Source organism: Loxodonta africana, chromosome 1 (genome assembly GCF_030014295.1).
Source record: "Loxodonta africana isolate mLoxAfr1 chromosome 1, mLoxAfr1.hap2, whole genome shotgun sequence".
Classification (NCBI taxonomy): Eukaryota; Metazoa; Chordata; class Mammalia; order Proboscidea; family Elephantidae; genus Loxodonta; species Loxodonta africana.
The window spans coordinates 3,996,817-4,023,388 of record NC_087342.1 but is presented as its reverse complement, the minus strand read 5'-3'; the positions used below and the strand labels follow the sequence as shown (position 1 = coordinate 4,023,388).

The window sequence follows — 26,572 nt, the reverse complement described above, 5'->3', positions numbered from 1 at the left end:
AGAACTACTTTAGGTGAAGGGAAGGACAATACTCAATACACGGAAGGTCAGCTGAAATGGACTGGACCAAAAGCAAAGAAGTTTCCGGGATAAACTGAATGCTTCAAAGGTCAGTGGAGCAAGGGCGGGGGTTTGGGGACTATGGCTTAAGGGGACTTCTAAGTCAATTGGCAAAATAATACTATTATGAAAACATTCTGCATCCCACTTTGAAATGTGGCGTCTGGGGTCTTAAATGCTAACAAGCGGCCATCTAAGATGCATCAATGGGTCTCAACCCACCTGGATCAAAGGAGAATGAAGAACACCAAGGTCACACGACAACTATGAGCCCAAGAGACAGAAAGGGCCACATGAACCAGAGACTTACATCATCCTGAGACCAGAAGAACTAGACGGTGCCCGGCCACAATCGATGACTGTCCTGACAGGGAGCACAACAGAGAACCCCTGAGGGAGCAGGAGATCAGTGGGATGCAGACCCCAAATTCTCATAAAAAGACCAGACTTAATGGTCTGACTGAGACTAGAGGAATCCCAGTGCCCATGGTCCCCAAACCTTCTGTTGGCCCAGGACAGGAACCATTCCCGAAGGCAACTCATCAGACATGGAAGGGACTGGGCAATGGGTTGAAGAGAGATGCTGATGAAGAGTGAACTACTTGCATCAGGTGGACACTTGAGACTGTGTTGGCATCTCCTGTCTGGAGGGGAGATAGGAGGGTAGAGAGGGTTAGAAACTGGCAAAATTGTCACAAAAGTAGAGACTGGAAGGGCTGACACATTAAGGGGAGAGTAAGTGGGAGTATGGAGTAAGGTGTATATAAGCTTATATGTGACAGACTGACTTGATTTGTAAACGTTCACTTAAAGCTCAATAAGAATTATTAAAAAAAAAAAAAAAGTTGGTGCAGGCCATACCCCAGGGAAACTCCCTTTACCTTGGGTCGGGGAGGTGACTTGGGTAAGGTGGTGTTATAATCCCACCCTAATCCTCTCAACATAAAATTATAATCACAAAATGGAGGACAGCCACACAATCCTGGGAATCATGGCCTAACCAAGTTGACACATATTTTTTTGGGGGGGACACTATTCAATCAATGACCAGGTACCATAGACTGTTTAAGGAAAGAGGGAAGATTTGAACAAGAAGGCAATTGCGGAAGTGTAGAGAGTTGATTGAGGAAATGTGGAAGGACCACTGGGCAACACTAAGGGGCCAAATTAGAGTGGAGACTGTGACAGTGTCATGGCTATAGCCTGTGAGCTCATGTTTAATGTCTGTGATCCTGGAATGGTGGTGGCAAATAGGTGGACCACTCCCACATCATGTTTTCACCTGTGCTAGTTCGCTGTTTTCCTCGACCACCTGTCTCTTGAAACTGAAGGCTGCTTGTTGCTGATTCTTGTGACTCTATGTTTGAAGGCTTTTTTTTTGTCTGGCTGATGAGCAAGTTTGGCTGAAACGTTGGACAGCCTTGAAATGCCAGAGAGCTAATGCCACTAGAAGAAGCCCTAAGCAAATGACTGGTGTCAAGTTAGTGGATAAATACCCCAGCATCCTCAGCATTTGTGTGGGATAACTGCAAGACGTGCTCTTCACTGTCTCCCTGAGTATCCCGTAGGACTGAGCTCTAGTTTGCTGTAGCAGTAACTTGCTTAATGAACATAGCCAATATGGGTTGCCTACCTGTTTCATTTATCTATGTCTGTGGAACAACCTGCCTCCGAACTTAGTGGCTTAAAAACAAGAAACAATGGTTTATTACTTCTGACAATTCTGCGGGGTGATTGGACTGAGCTGGACAGTTTTTCTCCATTACCTGGTAGTAACTGGGGTCCCTCACGTAGCTGGGCTTGACTGGGAGCTTGTCTGTGACTGTAGTGCCCACAATGGCTTCACCTACCTGTGTGGTGCCTCAGAAGGACAGGTGGAATGGCTAGATGTTGTTTGTGTCTCCACACAGTCTCTCATCATCCAATAATCTAGTCAGATGTTCTTTGCGTAGTGGCTTCGTCCCATGAAAGCAAGAGGAGGCTGCCGGGGCTCTTAAGGCGTTGGTTCAGAACTGGCAGAGTGTCACTTCTGCATTCTATGAGTCCAAACAAGGTACAAGAGCAACCCACATTCACTCTACAATTTCTGTTGTAGATTTTTTGTCAATTGGCAATTAAACTTGGATGCACTGGGATAACAATTTCTATGCACTTACAAATTTTGGCAAGCTAATTTCAACCTGAAGATAAAGACAAAATTACACTTAGGTTGCTGTTTACTACTGCCTATCCCCTAGAAGGCTATTTATATAGCTCATGTGTGTAAATGTGCTTCATTCTTTCTTAATCATTTTGTTTAGGTGTGAAATGTTTCGAATCAGATATCACCAGTCTTCGCTTTGTTTTGAAAACGCAGTGAGAATGAATTAATCTATAATCACACTAATGACAAAAATACAAATATAACTCTTTCCTTTGATATGAGAGGCAATGTTGATGGTTCTTTTCCCAGACAGACTTACCTTCTCTGCCTCACTTCTTTTCTTCGCTACTAGTGTTTCTTCTCCCAAATAATCCACTTAACGCTGAAATTCTTGCCTTGGGACCTGCTTCTGGGGGAATCTAAATTAAGAGAGCTTAGTAAGTGAGATGCAGGGAAACCGAACAAGTGAAGTGAGGGTATTAGCTAAAGAATGAAGTGATGGGACAGGGTGTCTGGGCTGGGTGGGAAAGACAATACAAAAGGGCTGCTTATATTGGCAGGTTCATGAGATGGAAACCTATACAAATTTAGAATTTCTTCTGTGGTTTTACTCTGGATGTTTCCTCAACTTGGAATACCCTTCTTCCCATAACAGAATCCTCACTCCATTTCTGTGGTTTCTCAAGTTTCCCAGTGGCACAAATCATCTTTGGGTCCTGAACTTCTGCCCAAGAGTTGGGCCCTACCTTCTGGGCACCAGTTGGATATTCCACTGACTACTGGTCCTGTAGGACCATAGCACTGCCCCTCTTTCTCCATGTTCCTGGCTAACTCCAATTGCTCTGCATTCTGTGTTTGGCCATACCCTGCAGGGAGCAAAGCCCAAGGCATATGGCTTTTTCTGTGCCTCTTCCGTAGTATATACCCCTTCCTCCCATATACTATTGTTATTTATATATGTATGTCTCACTGCTTCTGGGAGATTATAAATTACCTGAAGACAAGTACAAAATTCTTATATTTATGTGTCTCATGGTGGACAATACAGCATCTTGTACCAACCAGGTACTTAATAAATGTTTATTAAAGGTCTTTAAATGAATGGGATTTCAAGTAGCTGGAAAGAGCATTGTGCTATTTATCCTCCTTTACTGTTTCTAAGCAGAAGATTTTATAAAAAGATCTAAAGTTCTCGAAATCTTGGAAATGCTCGCAATCACTCGCCATTAGAGAAATGCAAATCAAAACCACAATGAGATACCATCTCACCCCAGCATTAGTGGCACGAATCAAAAAAACAGAAAATAATAAACGTTGGAGAGGCTGCAGAGAGACTGGAACTCTTGTGCACTGCTGGTAGGAATGCACAATGATACAACCATTTTGGAAAATGGTGCGGTACTTCTTTAGAAAGCTAGAAACAGAAATACCATATGATCTAGCAATCCCACTCCCAGGAATATATCCAGAGAAATAAGAGCCATCACAGGAATAGACATATGCACACCCATGTTCATTGCAGTATTGTTCACAATAGCAAAAAATGGAAACAACCTAAATGCCCATCAACAGATGAATGGATAAACGAACTGTGGTGCATATACACAATGGAGTATTACGCAACGATAAAGAACAATGATGAATCTCTGAAGAATCTTATAACGTTGATGAATGTGGAGGGCATTATGCTGAGTGAAATAAATCAATCACGAAAGGACAAATATTGTATGAAACCATTACTGTAAAATCTTATGAAAAGGTTTACATGCAAAAAGAAACAATCTTTGATGGTTACGAGGGAGGGGAGGAATGGGGATGGAAAAATACTGAATAGACAATAGATAAATGGTAATGGGTAAGACAGTACACAATATTGGAGAAGCCAGCACAACTTGTCCAAGGCAAGGTCATGGACGCTCCATAGACACATCCGAACTCCCTGAGGGACTGAATTACTGGGCTGAGGGCTGTGAGGACCATGGTCTCGGGGAACATCTAGCTCAACTGGCATAACATAGTTCATAAAGAAATGTTCTACATTCTACTTTGGTGAGTAGTGTCTGGGGTCTTAAAAGCCTGTGAGCGGCTGCCTAAGATATTCCACTGGTCTCAAGGGAGAATGAAGAAAACTAAAGGCACAAACGAAAGATTAGTCCAGAGGTCTAATGGACCACAACTACCACAGCCTCTACCAGACTGCATCTAGTACAACTAGATGGTGCCTAGCCACCACCATTGACTGCTCTGACAGGGATCACAATAAAGGGTCCCAGACAGAACTGGAGAAAAACGTAGAACAAAATCCTAACTCACAAAAAAAGGCCAGACTTACTGGTCTGACAGAGACTGGAGAAACCCCGAGAGTGCAGCCCTCAGACACGCTTTTAGCTCAGTAATGAAGTCACTCCTGAGGTTCACCCTTTAGCCAAAGATTAGACAGGCCCATAAAACAAAACAAGACTAAAGGAACACACCAGCTCAGGGTCAAGGGAGTGTTGGCATGTTGTAGGGTTGTTAACCAATGTCTTAAAACAATATTTGTACTGTTTAATGAGAAGTTAGTTTGTTCTGGTTAACCTTCATCTAAAGTACAATAAAATAAAGTTTTCAAAATCTTAATATTGCAGAATCTTTTTCTGAAATTCACAACATACGTCCCATTGTTTAATCCTCAAATTTAAAATTTTTTTTAACCCATCATTCTTAAAATTATCCCACTCACCTGAAGTACTGATATAGCCAAGCTTCTTATCTCTGTGGGTAAGACAACCTCAGATGTCAGTTGATGATTTAGTTGAGATTGCGTGTGGGAGCCTGCAATTTTTTCTCCACTTTTCTGGAAGACATATCATTTCTGAGCATTTTGCCAGATCTATTTTGTAGAAAGGGAGCAGTGCTCTTTTATGTGGGAGAACTGACCAGTGCACCTCAAGTACAGTCACCACCTGTCTCTCAGTGGAGCTTGCGTGTTGCTACGATGCTGAACAGATTGCAGTGGTGCTTCCAGACTAAGACAGACTAGGAAGAAAGGCCTGGCTATCTACTTCTGAAATATCAGCCAGTGAAAACTCCATAGATCACATAGGTCTGATCCCTTTGTACGTGGAGTTGCCATGAGTCTGGGGCCAACTCGATGGCAGCTAGCAAAAACAGCATTTTGTAGAAATGATACAGTAAGGCCTCAAACATTGAAGAACCCAGAAATAAAGCTATTTAAATAGTCATAGAATGCTATAATTAGAAAGTAAGAGCTATGTGTTCTAGCCCTCACATTTCACAAATCAGTAAACTGAAGCCTGGATGGATGAAGGGACCTGTCCAAAGTCACAGAGCCGCTCAGTGATGGAGACATATGTCCTGATTGCTTGTCAGGGGATGCTGTGCACAGCGTTGAGTTACCATCAAGTTGGTTTTGAATCCTAGCAATCCCATGTTACAGAGTAGAACTGCCCATAGGGTCTTCTGGGCTCTAATCGCTATGGGAGCAGATCACAGGTCTTTCTCCTGCGGAGCCAACATTTTGGCTAACAGCTAGGCATTTAACCATTGCACCATAAGGGCTCTTTTTTTACTGCCATCTAATAGAATCAGAACCAGAAACACAGCAAAAGATAAAAATGCACAGTGGAATTATTTTAAAGGATGGGTCTCCAACAGAGATTAGACTGCTTCTGTATTAAATAAGATTTTTTTCTTACTATTTTAGCTCCATGTCCTATAGTGCATCAAATCTGAAAAAGAGATCTTGTCGTGATAAAGACGCAGGGCCTGTGTTTCCATACACGAAGCAGGACATGCTTTAGCTTCAGAATTTTTGTGTGTGTGTGTTTCTCTTGGAGTGTGTGCTTGTTTTTAATTGGGAAAATATGATTTAGTTGGAACTTAATTATCGCCAGTTCTTGAGATAGTTTCTCAAGCTTATTGACTAAGAACTTTTGATAGATGTTCATTTTATTTTATTTTTTTCCTGCTGTGGTTCTGGGATCTGATGAAAAGCTTTGGACTTGAGACATTTGACTGACTGTTTTTTCCGATCTCCGAAACTTTTAACAATTTGGTGTATGTAAATTTCCCTTGCATGCTCACCCATTTGGTGGCACATATTTCTTTAAATTTATTTGTTAGTCCTTTCTTCAGGTAGGGAGCCCTGGTGGTGCAGTAGGTAAAGTGCTCAGCTGCTAACCAAAAGGCCAGTGGTTTAAACCTACTAGCCACTCCATGGGAGAAAGATGTGGCAGTCTGCTCCCATAAAGATTATAGCCTAGGAAACCCTATGGGGCAGTTCTACTCTGTCCTTTAGGGTTGCTATGAGTCAGAATCAACTGGACAACAGTGGCGTGGGTTTCTTCGTATGCTGTTCCTCTCCCAGAAGCAGACGACGTGTTTCTAAAATTTACATGTAGCCCATTTACACCAGTTTTTATCTGAACTTCTTGGTACTTCTGTCCCCAGAATTAATAATAACAGGAGTTTTGCTTCTGGTGTGGAGAAGTAAACTTATAACCAAATAAGCCACCTGCAAATAACAACTGTAAACTCTGGAAAAAATAAATAAATAAAAACAGAAGCAAAACAAAAAGCCCAGTCCACAACTATCTGAGGGTTCTGGAGAGGCAGCGACAGCAGGAAGATTTCAGACGAGGCTTGAAAACTTGGACGAAGCAACTGGCGTGGGGTGAATTTCATGTTTTGTGGTTTTCCCTGAGGATATCCTCAGTCTTAGTGGCAACATGGGACAACCAAAGTCCAAGAAAATGCCCACTGCTTTCTGGCTGGAGGAACCTGGGGAAGCAGCAGGGATGCCAGAAAATGAAGAGGAACACAGGAAAGAAAAGAGAAAAAGAGAAGAAACTTCAAATTTTTTGTTTAAATTCTGCCTAAGTCTTTGGTTGTCCTCTGAACCACACATGCACAGTGTAGACTGAAAGCAGTTTAAACTGAGATCTGGACAGGGCAAAATTAGTGGCTTGCACAAACAAAAATGTGACTACTCTTTGGCTTGATGTAACAGAATCCAGAGTCTGCACGACTAATATTGATAACCAGGGATGGATTATCGAATAGGCAAGGTCAGCATGGTGCTTATCAGGTCATCTGTGGTGACTAATTTCACATGGGTTTCACCACATGAAACTAAAGATTGGTTCACTGAAGATTAGTGAATTCACACAAGTAAGCCTGTGTTACTTTGCTTTCTAGGTCATCTGCCTCTGTCAGAGATTGTAAATTTGAAAAGAGTATTTGATTCTCTAGAAAGATGCTGTGGGTTTGGGAGACAGACGCCAGCCATACCTAGAAGCAGAATCTTTGATGTGGTTAAAAAAAAAAAAAAATGGGAAATTTTTCTTTACAGATGATCTGGTAAGCAAGGTGAGCACCAAGCTTACCTTGTCTATTGGATAATCCGACCCTGTTGACAACATCCAGGATAAAACCCCAAATTACCTGAAATACAAAACAAAACAAAACAAACCCTCAGCAGAGTGAGACCATTTCTCAAGGGAGAAGAAAATCAGTTATCCACCCTGAAATGATCCAGATGTTGGAATTACCAGCTGCCAGGGATTGAATTGTGTCCCCCCCCCAAAATATGTGTATCACTTGGCTAGACCTTGATTCCCAGTATTGTGTGATTGTCCACCATTTTGTCATCTGATGTGATTTTCCTATGTGTTGTAAATCCTATGATGTTAATGAGGTGGGGAGGTGGAAGTTATGTTGATGAGACAGGACTCAGTCTACAAGATTGGATTGTGCCTTGAGCCAATCTCTTTTTAGATATGAAAAAGAGAAGAGAGCAGAGAGACGGGGGACCTCATACCACCAAGAAAGCAGCACTGCAAACAGAGCACGTCCTTTGGACTTGTGGTTCCTTCTCGGAGAAGCTCACAGTCCAGGGAAAAATTGATGACAAGGACCTTCCTCCAGAGCTGACAGAGAAAGCCTTCCCCTAGAACCGATGCCTTGAATTTGGACTTCTAGCCTACTGGACTGTGAGAGAATAAACTTCTGTTTGTTAAAGCCATCCACTTGTGCTATTTGTTACAGCAGCACTCGATGACTAAGACACCAGCCAAGAACTCTAAAGCAGCTGTTACAACTGTGTTCAGTGAAGTAAAAGAAAATATGCTTGAAATGAATAAAAAGAAAGAAACCTTGGCAGAAAAATAAATAAATAAATAATCAAATGAAAAATTTAGAACAAAAAATAATTTGAAAAATTTAAGTTACTGAATAGATTTGATAATATAATACATATGCAGAAGAAAAAGTCAGTGCACTTGAGATAAATCAGTAGAAATCATCCAGTCTAAAAAGGACTGAGAAAAAAGAGTGATGTCATGTTGGTAGCTTGAAATTGGCCACAGTGGGAGTATTTACACCCTTGAAACTGGTGAACACTGCAAATATTGGATTTTGTATTTTTTTTTTTTTAAGAGCCAGCTGTTAAACATTCACCAGCACACCACTGTCAATCTCTTTATTTCCCATTTGTTTTTTCACACAATTCTTTATTCTGGGTTAAATGTACTTATTACTAATTTATATTCTCAATTTTCTTTTAATAAGGGACAGTGATTGGTAAACTTTCAGTCTTTGTCTGACAATGCATTTTTTTTTTCACTCTTTAATGACAGTTTAGTTGACTACATAATTGAAGGTATTTTGAAAGTAGTACTCCATTGTTTTCTGCGCTGTTAATGCTGCTGAGAAGACAGGACAGCTATCTAGTTAATTTTCATTTATAGAGATAATCTGCCATTCCTCTGTGTTTGGTGTCTGGAGAGACCCTGGACTGTTTGAGTCTGAGATGCATTCTTCTCTCTCTTTCTGCTTGATTGTTTTTCAAGGGTGCTGACCATTGCAAACTGAATTTCCTTGTTTTCTAAGTCACTTCTCTTCTGGTTGGGTTCAGACAATGAGAATCACTGGTGATTTATTGTAGGACAGAAGGAAGGAAGAAACAAAATTATTTCTCCGTTCTCTACTTTGAGTGACATATTCAACCACGGCTACATCTCTTCAAGGGCCCCAGCTCCTGCTAAACTAGCCCACCAGAACGTCCCATTTTGTCCCTCAGTCTCTTGTCATTGCTAATCTCTGGGTGTGTTAACTGTTCCCTGATTGGCTTACATACCTCTTCTGCTGAGCGCTTTATATTGCCTTGTTTTAAATACTGTTTTATGTTTCCCTGATTGGTCCTTGAGTGACCAGTTTTCCCCGTTTCATAATAATGTTTCTAGGTTTGGATTTATTTTTATTTATCATTTTTGGTACTTAAGATTTATGCATCTGAGGTTTTATGTCTTTCATCATTTCATTATCATTTCAAATACTGCCTTCTTTGTCTCTATTTTTTCATTCTCAAATATATGTTAGACATATGTTAGATCTTTTTATTTTGTCCTCCTTATCTCTTAATCTCCACATTTTATATCTGTCTTTTTTTATTCTGGGTAAGTTCCTTGGAATTATCTTTCAGTTCAGTAATTCTTCTTTCAGCTGCATCTAATGTGACGTATTCTCATTTCAGATGTTAATTTTAATGACAATTTCTATAAATCTTTGTTCTTTTTAAAATCTGCATTTTTCAGTTTCTTGTTATCTGCTTTTTAAAAATGTTCTTATCATTTTAAATATTTTACCCCACTAAATTCTGAGATTAATATTTTGTTACTTCAGTTCTGAAGACAAGATCCTGTATATTTTTAACTTCACAGTCATATTTGATTTAAAGCTTTTTTGTTCCTTCTGTCTCAAATTTGCAGTGGAATCTTTCATCATGGTTTTGATATTTTTGATATGTGAGCTCTTCTTCACTGGAGTTTGCTTTTCCTGTCAGATTCCCACATAACACAAAAAGTATCCTGCTGGAGGGGATGTGCTTATTCCAGGGACTCCAGTTATGTTACTGGGTTGCCATCCTCTTTGATTTCAGTAATTGCAAACCCTCTTTATGCCACTAAGTTTCCCTGGTTATTACTGAGTTAGATAATCCCCCTGGGGCATTCTGGTAGCATCATAATCATGCCGGATACCCTGGTTCTCACCTTCTCTTTGTTTCTGTCTTGGAGTTTTAATTTCCTTCTTGTGCGCTCAGACATTTTAAAAGTTGTGTGTGTGTGTGTGTGTTTGCTCTTTATAATCTAGCACCTCTATGTTTTCTATGTGGATCTAGCCTGCCATTTTACAGGAATCCAAACAGCATGTTACTCCCTAGGGTACTTTATACTTCTTCCTTTGGCTTGAATGCCTTTTCTCTAATAAAATCTGCCTACCTCACTCCACTTATTTCAGGCCTTTTCTTGAGTGTGAGCTTTTAGTGATTTCTTTCCTGGCTACCCTATCTAAAAGTTCACCCCAACTACCCCGTGCGAGCATTTACTGTCCCCTTTACCTGCTTTATTTTAACTCCTTAGTACGTACCATTGTCTATCACTCTATATATTTAACTTATTTTTCTTGCTTGTCAGTTTCCTACACAAGAATGTACTGTCCATGAGATCAGGGATATTCTTCTATTCTGTTCACTTCTGTATCTCTACCAGTTAGAACAATGCCTGACGTATAGTGAGTACTCAGTAAATATTTGGTGAGTAAATGAATGAAATGGCCATGTATTGTGTGCCTGGCCCCGAAGTAGGTGGAGGTGATACAAGGAAAGATAAGTACATGAGACTCCAGTCCTCACAGAGGCCACAGTCTTATAGGGAATATGGAACTTTTAAAAAGCATTTAATCCCCTTCTCTGGACAAAAACTATGAATTCAAATGAACTCTTTTGATGAGCTTATTGGTACCAGGTGGGCGTTCCTTGAAGCAAAGTATGGAAGCACGATGATTACTTTTGACAGGCAATGCATCTGACTTCTTATCCTCTTTCTTGATCTGAGAACCGACCTAAGAATACACACACACACACACACACACACACACACACACAAACTAGAAAAATAATGATTTAGAAAGAAAACAGTTTTAGTGAGGAAGATACCATAAGTTTGACTAAATGAGTGAGTACATTGAAAGCGATTAAACCTGAAGAAAGAATTTTACAGTACAATTTTCATGGCTCTGAGTTTCTCTTCTAATGTTGGGAGCCACTATCTGATGAAAGGGCCCACCTCTATAACTTGCTGCCTTGTGATTGTACCTAAAGAGCAAGTACATGTTTGCCTTCTGTAACTCTGCAAGTTGTACATAGACAGGGAGGACATGCTGCTACTTTTTCATAGTCAATAATAAAGTTCATGGCTATATTTATACAGGCTGAATTGCCAGCATGTGAAATCATGTGAAGAATGTTAAGTCTCTAACATGTGTTTAATGTACTTTTCAGTTGATTTGTCTTCTAACTATAATAGCAGCAATTATTTTATTTATATGAGGGGAAGGCTCTCTCACCTAAGTGAAAATCTAATAGATTTCTTGGTAGTTCTATCACGTTGAAATCTCTTTCCATTTCCAATTGCTGTGATATTCCCACTACTCTGTTTTACACTTTAAAAAAAATACTGTCCCTAACACCTACTGAATTTTTTCTGCCTTCTAGCCGCCATTTCTTCCATATTCCCCTTGCCTAAAATGTCTGATCCTGGGGCATCTAGTCAAATTATAGTTCCATCTTGCTGCAGAAACTGGCTAGCTGATGTAAAGGAGCTAATTTATAGTGAGCCTCTTCTAATTTACAGTGAGCCTCTTCTCCTAGATACCATGAATTATATACTAGCAGTTGCTTTCATATATGTAATCTCATTTAATCGCCGTAAAAACCTTGTGTGTTAGATAAAATTTTCTCATTTTAAACATGGTGAAACTGAGTAGTAGGGAGGTTAAATAAATTCCCATAGGAGAGACACCTCGTAAGCTGGAATTTAAACCCAAACCTTCCAAATTGAAATTGTTGATATTCTTGTCAGAATTCCTTTGCTTCTCCTCATTATTTTACCCCCGGCACACCTAAAATGGCTTTTGAAGTTTTTCTGACTTGCCTTTGGTTGAATGGAACTTAGAGTAAAAGAGTAGCTACAGCTTCAAGGCTTCTGTGGGGTAAACGGTGTTGGACTGAAGAAAAAGCAACAGCGGGGGTAGCTATTGCCTAAGTTTACAGTCTCTTTTGATTGAAAGCTGCTGCTCCAAACCTCACATTTATACGTTTGACAAATATTTACTGAGTGATTATTGTGTGTTGGGTACCAATCTAGACCCTGAGTATAGAGTGCTGAAAATAATAGATGAGGTCTCTGTAGTGTACACTTACGTGGGGAAGAGAGACAATAAATGCATGAACTAATAGTCACGCCAATAATTCAACTGTGATAAAGCTACAAAAGAATAAAATAGTGCAGGGATCTTTTTCAGGAATGATAGACAGGGCTTCAAACTGGTTCATTCCAGTTTGAGCCCCTGCTGAGAATTTGCATCTCTGCCGTGAGATATACTGAATCAGAATCTATGTTTAACAAGATTTCCAGATGATTCTTATGTATATATAAGAATTTCAACAAGATCCCTGGGTGATTCTTCTGTATACACACAGAAGTATACATAAGAGTAGGACAAGATAGGTTTTGTCCTGTTCACCATTACATTTTAGTCCTTTGCATAATGCCTAATATGTAGTGTGAATGTTGAATCAATTTTGTTATCATCATTCCGGATGCTTCAGAAAATCCATGCATTCAGAAAAGTTAAGAAATTATATTCCTAAAAAATACTTTTTCAGCTTTTCAAGGGCTAATTTTCTAACCTCTCTTTTTCTTTTTTTTTAACCTCTCTTCTTTTAATTTTCCCTCCTACCTTTCCTTGTAAGTCTCCTAGGTATTGCACAAGATGTTTGTGATTGACTACTAACCAAAAGGTTGGCAGTGTGAACCCACCTAGTGGTGCTGTCAAAGAAAGGCCTGGCAATCTGTTGTCTTCAAGTTTGCAGTCGTATGTGAAAGGCAACTACAAGACGATGATAAATATGACAAGATTAAGTACAGGGAGTTGGATTCTGGAGGACATAATATCAGCTAAGACCTTAGGGATGTGTAGAAGCAGACCAGTAGGATTTTTACATTCCCCAAGAGTAAATTATTCCTCTCCATAGTCATAACTTTAAGTTGAAAGCAAGTATTTTAAAAATAGAATTCCTAATGTTTAGCTAAATTCTAGCTTTGTTCATTTTCTTGACCAGCTCTTATACTTTCATTTAAAGATGCTGTCAAGTTTGAATAAAATCATTTGTGAAAAACGATGACACCTCTTTTCTCCTTAATACACTGTGAAGTGTGGACTACAGGACAAACAGAGTTATTATCATTCAGTGTATCGTAGATCAGGTTTCTAGTGAGAGATCCCGTTCATCATATTTACACATAAAATTTGATACTAAATTGTTTCATTTTAAGGGGCAGCCATTAATGCCAGAAAATTCAAATGTAGCAGGTTATTGAAAGCTTATTTTCTATGCATTTTGTAGCTTTATGATAGCTGGTCTGACCTAAGGTCTAGACAGACCAGCTGTGCCCTTGGGTTAACGGTGATTATCGTATGACTTCCTTTTCCTTCTTTATTGTCGTTTATCTGTTTCCAGTTCACAGAGTTGATAAGTAGATAGTTGTTGCCTTTCATACTTCCTCCTTCTGATAGGCAGATAGCTTTTTAAACATGAAGACCTAAATCTAGCTCAGTCATTTACAGAAATAAGCAGAATTGATACTTAAAATTACAATTCCTCTTACTCTTCATAGGACTTTCTGTTCAGGTAAACCCCAGAAGTTAGAGCACCTCAGCTTTTTTTAAAACAAAATTGGCTTTACTGGTGATTAAGGTCTACCTTTTATAATAATGATATGATAATAATGATAGAGCATCCGGCTTAGCAGTGAGCCCAGAAAAATTAATAAATATTGAATAAAATAAATAAAAATATTTTGTATTAGTGTCTTTTCTCAAAATAAAGCCCCTGGGTTGTGCAAATGGTTGATACACTTACTGCTAACTGAAAGGATGGCTGATTGAGTCTACCAGAGACATCCTGGAAGAAAAGCCTGGTCATTTGCTTCCTAAAAATCAGCCATCAAAAACCCTGTGGAGCACAGTTCTACTTTGATACATGTGGGGTTGCCATGAGTCAGAATCCACTCAGTGGCAACTGGCTTGGTTTTGGTTTGGTTTTTCAAAATAGGCCAAATTTTAAAAGTTGTTGTTGCCATCAAGTTGGCTCCAATTCATGGCAACCTTATGTATGACAGAACAAAACTTTGCCTGGTCCTGAGCCATCCTCACAATCTTTGGTATGTTTTAGCTCATCATTGCAGCCATTGTATCATTCCATCTCATGGAGAGTTTCTTGCGTTTTTGCTGACCCTGCACTTCCAAAAATGATGTCCTTTTCTAGACATTGTTGTTGTGTGCTGTACAGTTGATTCCAACTCATAGCAACCCTATAAAAAAAAAAAAAAACTATAGGACAGAGTAAAACTGCCCCATAAGGTTTCCAAAGAGCAGCTGGTAGATTCAAAGTGCCAACCTTTTTGTTTGCAGACTGAATTCTTAACCACTTCTCCACCAGTGGTCCTAGCAATTAGTCTTTCCTAATGTCATGTCCAAAGTAAGCAAGGTAAAGTCTCACCATCTTGTTGCTGCATTTTCTCCAAGACAGATTTGTTGGTCCATCTGGCAGTCCATGGTATAGTCGGTATTCTTCACCAGCACCACAATTCAAATGTGTCGATTTGCCAATTCGCCTTTGATCTTCCTGTTTAATTGTCCAGCTTTCACATGCAAATAAGGTGATTGAAAAGACCATGGCTTGGGGCAGGAGCGCCTCAGTCATCAAAGTGACATCTTTGCTTTTTAATACTGTAATCTCTTGTAGCAGATTTTCCCAGTGCAGTATGTTATTTGATTTCTTGGCTGCTGCTTCCATGGGCATTGATTGTTGATTCAAGTAGAATGAAATCCTTGACAACTTCAGTTTCTTCACTATTTATCACAATGTTTATTTTTCAAGTTGTATTTCTTTTTTTTTTATGTTCTTGTGTAATCCATATTGAAAGCTGTAATCTTTTACATTCATCAGTAAGTGCTTCACGTCATCTTCACTTTCAGCAAGCAAGGCTGTTGAGCCTTCCTCCAGTCCTAATGCTACATTCTTCTTCCTATGGTCCAGTTTCTCAGATTATTTGCTCAGCATACAGGTTGAATAAGTATAGTGAAAGGGTACCATCCTGATGCACACCTTTTCTGATTTTAAACCAATCAGTAGCCCTTTGTTCTGTTCAAACAACTGCCTCTTGATTCCTGGACAGGTTCCACATGAGCACAGTTAAATGTTCTGGAATTCCCATTCTTCACAATATTATCCATCATTTGTTGTTATCCAACACAGCGGAATGCCTCTGTATAGTCAATAAAACACAGGTAAAAATCTTTCTGGTATTCTCTGTGTTCAGTCAAGATCCATCTGACACCAGCAATGATATCCTTTGTTCCACATCCTCTTCTGAATCTGGCTTGAACATATTCCTGAGAATACTTACTCAGCTGTGGGGGAATTTTTTTTTTTTTTTTTAATCTAAACTTAAGATTATGGAGCCACTATCCCCCACAAACCCTGGTGAGGCCGTTTTCAGTTCCTTAAGTGAATTAAGTACTTTACTTATTAAGGCTACAGAGGCACCATCCATCTCCAGCCAAACGCAACCAGTATGAAGGGAAGATGAACTTTCTTATATTCCACGACAGAGAGTTGGATCCGTTCAGTTCCCATTGGGAACACAGCTTTGCCAACCTGGTTGTAAAAAGAACTTAGGGGGAAAAAAAAAAAACAGCCCTCTCTAATATATCTCCATCTAGAATGGTGATGATGTGACTTAATCGTCAAGTGACCCAAGCAACTGTAGGCGTTACACAATCTGCGTGAGAATCTGAAGATACCATGGAACAACTGGACCTGTGTCGTTGTCCAAACAAAAAGACTAATAAGGACTAAAACAACCCCATTTTTCACCCATTTCTGTCTTCCAAGCCCTGAGATAAAAACTGACTGCAATATTTCTTACATGTCTTTGCAAACCTTGCATTATATGTGAGCTCAGGTCATTTGTGGGTTCTCTTTAGAATACATAAAAAGGTGGTACTGCCCACATGTGATGATTAAGGAGCCCACAATTCATCGGCCAGATTCCAGTTGAGTAATTATATCCATTTTGTCCCTATTTTCTACTTCCTGTTTGTTTCAGTTTAATGTGGAAAATAATCCTTCATTTTTCACCAGAGAATTTAGGGAGTATTGCTGCGTATTTGTTTAGAACGTGCTGCCTTCCTATTCATCAATAGGTTAAAAATCCTGGTTCGGGTTGCTCATTGTGGCTGTTCATATTGTTGTACACTCTCCTAATTCAGAGGTGCTCCGTGAACACCCAGCACACAACCGGCACTTGGTTGAGCTGCTGGGCTATAGGGTGGTGCCTTGATCACGACGTCTTTATCTGCTCACTCCCTGCATGGGAAAATGGTGCCTAATGTAAAGGGACAGACATCGTCTCACTTTCTCATACAATTATGACAGTCCTAATAACCTTGTGTGTCAAATGCTTACTTTATGGCAGGCACTATGGTTTTTTATGGTAGCTCCTTTATATGCCTATGACATGTGTTCCCCACAAACAGCCCTGTAAGGTAGACCATGCCATTGCCATTTTACAGACAAGGAAATTGTAACTTGATCACGATCACAAAATTGATGAGGGGGTGCTGGAATTCAAGTCTAGGCTTGTCTGACTGCAAAAGCTAAGCATTTGATCACCGCTGTACCTCATAGGGAACTGTGCTGCTGCTCAGAGCTCTGTGAGCCCCGGATCTATGGGTCATTGATCACAGAAAGAGCTTTTCTTAGAGCTTGGCACCACTTCACACAGGCTGACCTCAATGCCCCAAACCTGGGAACCTCATGTGATGCTGGCTTCAGAGGGACAAATGCTGGTTACATCTACAGCCCACAAGGGAAACTGAACCTCTGTGCTGTGTCATTTTATCTGCACAATGAAAGCGTATCCCCCTGCCCCTTTGGTTGTTATGGATCCCTCAGTACTTTTCTGTCCACTCCTTCTCTTGTTTTCTTGCCTCATGGTGTTGCCATAGCAGTGACTTAGGCAGGATTAACAAGTAACTCACTTATTTACTTTGGTTGCCAATAAATAACTGTAGTCTGTTAATAATTGGGCATATGCTTTATGTGGCCTGAGATAATCTTAGACAATCTTACATAACTAGCATCCTAGACTGGACCAATATTCCTTCATGCCTGTGCTCTTGTCTAACTCTCTGTTAACAAGAGGTGGATCACATCAGGAAAAAAAAAAATTAAATACCTAAAGTAAACAATGTGATATACTAATGCATTTTATAAGTGGTACACATTACTGTTCATGATTTTTCATTTCACATTGCCCCGAGAATGAATCCTGGGTGGAAGCAACGTGTCAGCTTTTGCTTATGATATACCTGGAAGAATAAACCTGGTGTGTGTTTTCTTGCCTTAAAGTATGCCAGACATGCCATCAGTGCCTTGAACTACATGGTGTTTACATCTGTGTGTGAGCTGTTTGTACCCTTGTGTTTGGTGCTCTTTTAAATTGTTAGCTCTATGTGGGTAAGATGTGCTGTGACTTATCGTTTAGCACTTCACAATGCCAGACAGACCTTACATGGAATGACTGCTTACTAAATGTTGTTCACTTAGTGAATACATTAGTCTGTACTGGGTTGAACAGATTTGCTGTCTGAAATTGTTCTTGCCATCATTTAACTCTGCATAGTGATAGATGTTTTGCTAAGATGATTAACCCAGTGTAGACTAAGCAGTGGGGTGAAGGAGATCCTGCCTGTGCCCCAGGGGGGAGCACTGAGTAAGAGTTTCTCGCTGTAGGTATGCAGAGGGGATATCATGTGTGACACAGGAAGGTTCGATTTATGACTTCCATATGGCACTTTATAATTTTTTTCTTTTACGTCTACCCTACCAAGTAATATTTTTCCTATTATGAAAGTAATATGGTTATTGAGGAGAATTAAGTATCTATGAAAGTAAAAAAAAAAAAAAAAAAAAAAAATCTGTCCATAATCTAATCACCCATCTATAACCCCTGTTAATATTTTTATGTTCTTTCTTTTTCCCTTATCCTTGTAATTGCATATTGTCCATGTAATTAGTAACCTACATGCTTACATCACATTATAGTCTATGCTTTTTCCCATAAGATCTAAAATATCTTTCTAAGGTGCCCTGTGGATCGCAGCAAAATATTCTTGGATACGGTCGTGTTGTGCTCTACTTAATTATTTCTCTACTATTGGGCAATTAGGTTGCTTTCAGTTTCTCACTATCATAAAAATAATCTTTTTTTCATAAATCTCTGTTGGTTTTCAATTACATGAGATAGATTCCTATAACTAAAATTACTGAGTAAATTTTTTTAACTTTCTCAAGCACTTGATAGATATTACCAAATAGCTTTCCAGAAAATATTTAGCAATTCTCATTCCCATCAGAAGCGTATGGGTGCTGCTTCATTGAGTCATCACCCAAATTTGATGATTGCCGCTGCACACGTTAAAGCACGTGTCAGGGAGTATACCCACCGACTTTAACATGTTGCTGTCATCAGCTGTGCTCAGAAGTATATATATTAAACCCTCTATCTGCTTTAAAAAAAAGATCATGAAACCTTTCAAGGGTCATAGTAGTACAGAAGCTGTGTGTTGCAGTACAGTTTCTACCCACATGCAAGTATTTTTCAAGTCTAATAGTAAACCCTGGTGGCATAGTGGCTAAGTGCTATGGCTGTTGGCCAACAGGTCCGCAGTTCGAATCCACCAGGCGCTCTTTGGAAACTCCATGGGGCAGTTTTACTCTGTCCTATAGGGTTGCTATGAGTTGGAATTGACTCAGTGTCGATGGGTTTGGTTTTCTTGGCTTTAACAGTAAACCCTACATACTTTCCTTCCGCTGGACTCCTATAGTGCTCTCTATGGACTGGCAGTTTTCCAGCGTGTTGGGCTGGGGTGTTATTAAGCATTATATCCGGTGTGACTTTAGCATTCCCTGTTACGGTGATTAATCCGCGTTTCTATTTGCTCTGGTCAAGTTAATGAACCTTCAAAGTTTACTTATTTATCCTTTTTTTTTTGTGAACTGCTCTGCAAAAGCACCTTTCTTTCTCACCAATGTTCTATCCAAACTGAGTGCAGATGAATCTGGGTGGTTTCGTTTTAGAGAGCAGCAGTCATGTTTGTCTTAGGAAGGCAATAGTCTTGGAGGAATACCAAAAAAAAAAAAAAAAATCATTTTTAAGTGTTTGCCTCATCCTCTAGCGAAAGCATTTGTGGTTCAGAGACCAGGGTGAGTCTTAGTTCCTTGTTGGTACTCATTTTTTATAACACTGCTAAGGGACTCTGTGGGTGTATAATACACACGTATGAGTGTAAGGGGATACGAAATATCCTATGGGGGCAATATAGATATAAAATAATTCACTTTATAAATATAAAATAATTCACTTTTTTAAGCACTGCACTCTCTCCTGCTTCTCCACTCATTCATTTTATGTTATGTGGAAATTGTCTGATCACCAATACCGGTTCCCACCCAGAAAAGTAATTTTCACTTACATGATATATTTATTTTACATTTCAGAGTACCTGATAAATTGCCAGCCTGTCTACGCCCCATAGATGGTCAGGTATGTATATGAATTACTTACAGCTATGTAAATCTATGTATTTAATTGACAAGCTATTACCTGTTTGTGTATTACAGTTGCTGACAGGTTTAGCAATGTGAAAATGTTAATTTTTGAGTACTGGTAAATATTGAGAACGTCAAAGGATAGTACATTTTGTCAATACGTTTCACTTCACTCTCTCGTAAGAATCAAATAAACATTTCTGAGATTTGATGAGGCAGAATAATTTTAATTACAAAGCACTCATCTGGTGAAGAGCTTAGAGGAATGTTGTATGGTGCAGTACTATTAAGGCGACTGCTGATGTAGGGTCAGACTATTGCCAAACCACTATGTTTTGGACATTGTTTTATTTTCAGACTCTTTCTGCTGCTTTTGAGCTTGTTTTTAGTGGCAGCTGCTTTAGGTAAGGAGTGGTTGCAGACGTACCGTCTACTGTACGGTCTCAAGCTCTCAGAATTGAAAAAAAATAAAAAACCTTGCACCTGTTTAAAATCTCAACTGTGCGGTGGTGTGGTGCCTGGGCAACAGCAGGAATTCTCAAAAGCTTGGTTGCACCTGCTGGTTTGTTGCTGGCAGCTGTGTCACAGGAACGAGCCACAGAGAAGCTTGTTAGCAGTTTGCTTTGCTGTGACGTATTTGGTGTACTCCTGAGTTTCAAAGATTTTTACTTGAGGTAGACCTTGAACTGTTACACTGGTTTATTATAAAACTCACTGGTTTCAGCTCCCAAATATTTTGTTCCGATCCTTTGTTCTCTGTCTCAAATATTTTCTTGGTAGCTGTTGACTGCCTGAAATAACATGTATGTTAACCTCTCCAAAGGGTACCTGGGGAGAGTGGATCTCTCCAGATAACTGGGTGGCTGATTATTCTGGTCCTGGTGGAGACGTTTTGTGTTTGGCTCGATTTCACCACGTTGGCACTCCCACTGTGTGAGGCTGGATGTAGTTATTGATCCATTTAGCTGAACAGATTTGAAAGCATTTGGCTCTTAGTGGACACGTGGGGCATATTCAGAAAACGTAAGAGTATATTGTTGGATGATTTCTTGATTTGTGCGCTTGATGAGTTGCATAAGGGTGGAAGTGAGAGAGAGAGGAAGAAAAAAAGTGAAAATTAAGCAGTGATCCTAGCAGAGGAGATAAAATATTGATGTTGTTTTTAAAACTGGCATAATCTCCTTTAATTTCATCAAATTCAAGTTGCCTGATAGTTTCTCTTAGAGTTACCTGTCATTGATATTAAGTTTCTTTTGATTAATAGCTCTATATATTCTTCTGACAAATTTATATATCCTTAGTATAGATATTGGAGCCGTTGAAGATTTTATGTTACAGTAGTTAGGTAAAGTTCTATAAATTCAATACAAAAAGCTCTCACCCAGTAGAAGACATATTTAAATAATCAGTAGTCCCCAACTGCAGTTCTTAAAAACTTACCCAAATGACTTGCATTATTCCCCTTAACATAGTTGAATAAATCACTGAGGGGTACCCATTTGGAATCCAGTTCCTTCTGTGGTCGTTTTTAGTAAACCACTCTACTGCGAATTTAACTAACTTCTTTGGGCGTACGAAACACAGGTACAAAGATAAGCAAAGGATTATCCACAGCTCCTTAACGAAGGGCCTTGCACATAGTTGGTGGTCAGTAAATGGTGGATGAGCGTGTATCGGAAGGAAACATTTCTGGAGCTGTCTTAGCAATAGAGGAAAAGAGAGTCCTGGCAACTTGTTACACATACCTTTGGGATGAACCTTAATGGACTTCCATTTGCTCTCATACTGCTGATTAGGTAGAGATGAGACTACTGATCAATCCCGTTCTTAAAATAAGAAATTAATAGGTCAAAGCTGTTCTTATCTCATTATTATCACCAGGAATTGACATAGCACTATTTGCAATATGCTTTATATGCATTTTTGTTGCCTATGAGAAAACTGGCGCTCCAAAACTCATTATATTATTCTCATTTTATACACAAGGCTGAGGCATTCCATGGTGAAGCTACTTGTTACCTTGAACATACTTCACAGCAGAGGCATAAACACATTTTCTGTGTTCTGTGATTAACGGCTTAGCTTTGCTCTATGCTCTCTCTCAATTTTTCCCTTTCCTTCTGTCTCTCTCCTTATCTCTGTCTCTCTGAAAACACAAAAATAAAATGTGCGTGGACTTGCTTTTGGTCAGGTATGGTCAGGTCATGCTACAAATCTGTAACTGTTTTGCTAAGCAGAAGGAATGGCCCTGTGTTTAATGTATGTATGTTGAAAATTAGTTATAATTCTGACTGTCAGTAAATACAGGTAAAGTTAAAATAGGGTCACTAAGACCTACCGTAGATACGCCTGTCTAAAGCTCCATTGTACGAGTCCTGAGGCCGTCACAGAAGAACGGTACAGGCTGCATACTGAGCCATATCTATGCCATCTGAGTACCTTGTTTAGGCTGCTCAGTTTTTTGTACCACAGCTTGATAACATTCATGGGTACTTCTAGACATGAAAATAGTGGTCTTCTGGGACCAGTTTTTCTTTTACCTTAGTTTACACCACTGAGTTAGTAGCCAGTATCAAAGACATTATTTTTTTCCCTGAACTGTAGTGTGGCAGAATAAACTCTATTCCTCTGCCAGTCTTAACATTAGAAGCTGAGAGATGAGCCAAGGACATGTGTGTTGGCTAAAATATAAATCATTAAGCCAGATAATGGCAGCTACTTCAATAGCCTGTACTAGGAATTATAGTATGGAATCCCAAGGATGAAGAAATCACCAAGCCCTGGGACTTCTGGGCATAATTGAAGATTTGCCTCATTCCAGGGCTAAAGGAACAAAGGAAGAAAAGCAGCATTTATTGAGAATATAGTATGTCCTAGACATAATTTCTTTTTTCTCCCCTTCTTTCTCTTCCTTCCTCCCTTCCTCATTTCCTTCCTTCCTATTTTCCCCCACAGTAAACAAATGCCTACTATTCTCCAGATGCAGCGCTAGGCTAGGTGATTAAGACAAAGTCCTTGTTCAAAGAACACAGACTAGTGGGAGAGACGAAGACCTGTCAACAAGGGTTCTATTTGCCTTCACCGCTTATTAGTAGTGTGGACCCAGACAATAACCTAATCTCTGTTCCTTTGTTTCCTCATTTGTAAAATTGGAAAAATAGTATCTAACTCACATTATTGTTTTAAGAGTTAGGTAACACAATACATGTAAAATTCTTAGCTCAATGGGTAGCACGTAATAAGTGCTCAGTAGATCTTGGCTATACTACTGTTTTTTTCTGTCACTACCACTGCCACCACCACCACCACTGTGATAACTTGGACATGGAAGACAGATCATCTAGTGGCCTGGGCAGGGATTCTTGGCTGGGCATTATCACAGAGATCCTCTGGAAGGTTCTATCCAGAGCTATCTCTGCTTCCAGGGCTTTAGAAGATATTCTAAAAAATCATATACTATTATGTCATGGATTAAGTTATAGCCCCCCAAAAATGTGTGTATCAACTTGGTTAGGCCATGATTCCCAGGACTGTATGGTTGTCCTCCATTATGTGATTGTAATTTTATTTTGAGAGGTTTAGGGTGGGATTGTAACACCACCCTTACTCAGGTTACCTCCCTGATCCAATCTAAAGGGAGTTTCCCTGGGATGTGGCCTGCACCACCTTTTGTCTCTCAAGAGATGAAAGGGAAGTGGGCAGAGAGTTGGGGACCTCATACCACCAAAAAAGCAGCACGAGAAGCAGAGTGCATCCTTTGGACACGGGGTCCCTGTACCTGAGAAGCTCCTCGACCAGGAGAAAATCGGGAACAAAGAACTTCCTCCAGACCTGACAAGAGAGAAAGCCTTCCCCTGGAGCTGACATCCTGAGTTTGGACTTGTAACCTACCAGACTGTGAGAAAATAAATTTCTCTTTGTTAAAGCCATCCACTTGTGGTATTTCTGTTATGGCAGCACTAGATGACTAAGACATATTAGAACTTGAAGGGACCTTAGTGGTCATCTACCAGATATCTTTATTTTACCCGTGATGCAAAAAAATAAGCTCAGAAAGGTCTAGGCGCTTGCCAGGGTCACCCAAGAGATGCAATATTTGAACCTGGGACTCTTGATTCTTGGTTTGATGTGAGATTTTTTTCTCACACTAGAAAGTTATCTTTCTAAATATTAGAGTATAAGAAGTAGAGTCTGCTGGAGATTAGAGAGTTGATTATTTGCCTCCAAGAAGTAAATGGACTATACCAAGGTACTGGAATACTAATCATAAGACAGGCTATCACTATACTAAATCTAACCCACCTTCAGGTGTTCTTATAATGGAATTGATTTTATGTAAATTGATTGTGAAGCCTTTCAGCTTGTGTTTGTGAATAACACCATTTTCTTCAAGAGGAGAATAAATGGAGTTAGATTGAGCAAGACAACAGCTACAAACCTTCAGATATTTAAGGGAGTCTGTGAATACCTTGGAAACCCTGGTGGCGTAGTGGTTAAGTGCTTCAGCAGCTAACCAAAAGGCCAGCAGTTTGAATCCACCAGGCACTCCTTGGAAACTCTAGGGAGCAGTTCTACTCTGTCCTGTAGGGTCACTACGAGTCGGCCTCGAAGGCAGTGGTTTTTTTTGTGTGTGTGTGTGAATACCTTAAATGAATCACCGTCTTTGGAAGACAATAAAGCATTTAGGGTATCTGGCCTCTAAATCTCTTGCCTGAATTTGAATTTAGGAGCTTTGGAGTCTAGCTGGCCTGAATTGAAATCCCAGCTCCACAATTCAGTAGCTACATGCCATGATCAAGGTTGCCTAACCTTACTAAATCTCATTTAATCTATGAAAAAGGTAGACTACCTAAGGTAGATTAGGTATACCAAATAGTTTGGCACACAACAGCCACTAGTATTTCCTAACTGTCACGGATTGAATTGAGTCTCCCAAAATTATGTGTGTCAACTGGGCTGGGCCGTGATTCCCAGCGTTGTGTGATTGTCCACTATTTTATCATCTGATGTGATTTTCCTGTGTGTTGTAAATCCTGTCTCTATGATGTTGATGAGATGGGTTTAGCAGCAGTTATATTAACGAGGCCGGACTCAATCTACAAGATTGGGTTTTGTCTTGAGCCACTCTTTTGAGATATAAAAGAGAGAAGCAAGCAGAGAGACATGGAGGCCTCATACCACACCACACCACACCACACCACACCACACCACACCACACCACCCCACCCCACCCCACCCCACCCCACCCCACCCCACCCCACCCCACCCCACCCCACCCCACACCACCCCACACCACCCCACACCACCCCACACCACCCCACACCCCACACCACACCCTGGGAGCACAGTGCATCCTCGGGCCTAGGGTCCCTGCACTGAGAAGCTCCTCCACCAGGAAAAATTGATGACAAGGACCTTCCCCCAGAGCCAACAGAGAGAAAGCCTTCTGTTGGAGCTGATGCCCTCAGTTTGGACTTGTAGCTTACTAGACTGTGAGAGAATAAACCTGTGTTGGTTAAAGCTATTCACCTGTGGTATTTCTATTACAGCAGCACTAGAATAACTAAGACACTAATATTTATTTTCTTCTCTATGTTCGCCTTGGCATACTGTTTAAGAGTTTGGCTGCCAACCAAAAGTTTGGCAATTCGAATCCACCAGGCACTCCTTGGAAACCGTATGGGACAATTCTCTGTCCTACAGGGTCGCTGTGAGTCGGAATCAACTCAGTGGAAATGGGTTTTATTTATTTATTTTATGTTGACCTTAAATTGTTATGATGGCCAGTATATGGATTTGGAGGAGATGTGAGATTCGCCATTAAGAAGGTTAATTTTGGCAAAAGTTTATCATGTCTCTAGTAATAGCTGTTGAGTATCTCAATTCAGCATGGTTAGACTCACAATTTCTAGCTATGCACACTGAATTTAAGTGGAAGGCTGGGTCTGTTTAAAGAAAAACGAGCTGAGGGTAGTCACATCCAACTTCAAGACCTGTTGATTATGGATGGAAGTGTGCCTTACAGTGGAAGGGGCTGTTGAAACAACCCGAGACAGCTATCATCCCTCTTTTGAACATCAGATACCTTTAAAATCAATGCCTTGCAAAGCATGAAGAACCCATACTCGGAAATTAAACCATGTATTCTTACAAGCATCCTACTGAAGTAAAGGAGGTTCTATTGGCAAGATTGTCACAATCATCAGCCCCAGGTTTAGTGAGCATGGGTATCAAGGAGTGGATTGCTACGTAAAGTTTTTTTTATTTTTATTTTTTGCTTTTAAACTGAGAAGGAAATTAGTCAGATAAAAGGTTCTGATACCATCCTATGCAAACTCCCTCAACAGTGGAAGAGTGGGTTTGTGAATTTGTATGTCTGCTTTTCCCTTAATTATCTTTAATAAAAGCTAGATGATCTTAATTATAGTAAGCCATTTTCTTCTGCCAGGCTGTTTATATTGCACCATTACCTTCCTGAACAGCATCAGAAAAGAGAAAAGGAAAAAAGCACTAGATGGTATATGGAAGAGACCATTTGCTCAGCCCCGTTAGTAGAATTGGCTTGCCTAATGTCAAATGGACAGTTTTGACCATGCTGAGTTAGGATAAACATTAGTGAACATTTTATT

At 39.9% G+C, this 26,572-nt stretch overlaps 1 protein-coding gene across 50 annotated transcripts in view; it reads left to right on the top strand.

Moving 5' to 3' along the window:
- The window catches only part of ZBTB20 (zinc finger and BTB domain containing 20), a 1,035,663-nt gene that overhangs the window by 301,564 nt on the left and 707,527 nt on the right, over positions 1–26,572 (top strand). For all 50 annotated transcript variants that reach the window (XM_064283302.1, XM_064283702.1, XM_064282699.1 and 47 more), the window contains one exon: positions 19,893–19,938. The gene's annotated coding sequence lies outside the window, so the exon portion shown is untranslated. The remainder of the gene's footprint in view (positions 1–19,892; positions 19,939–26,572) is intronic.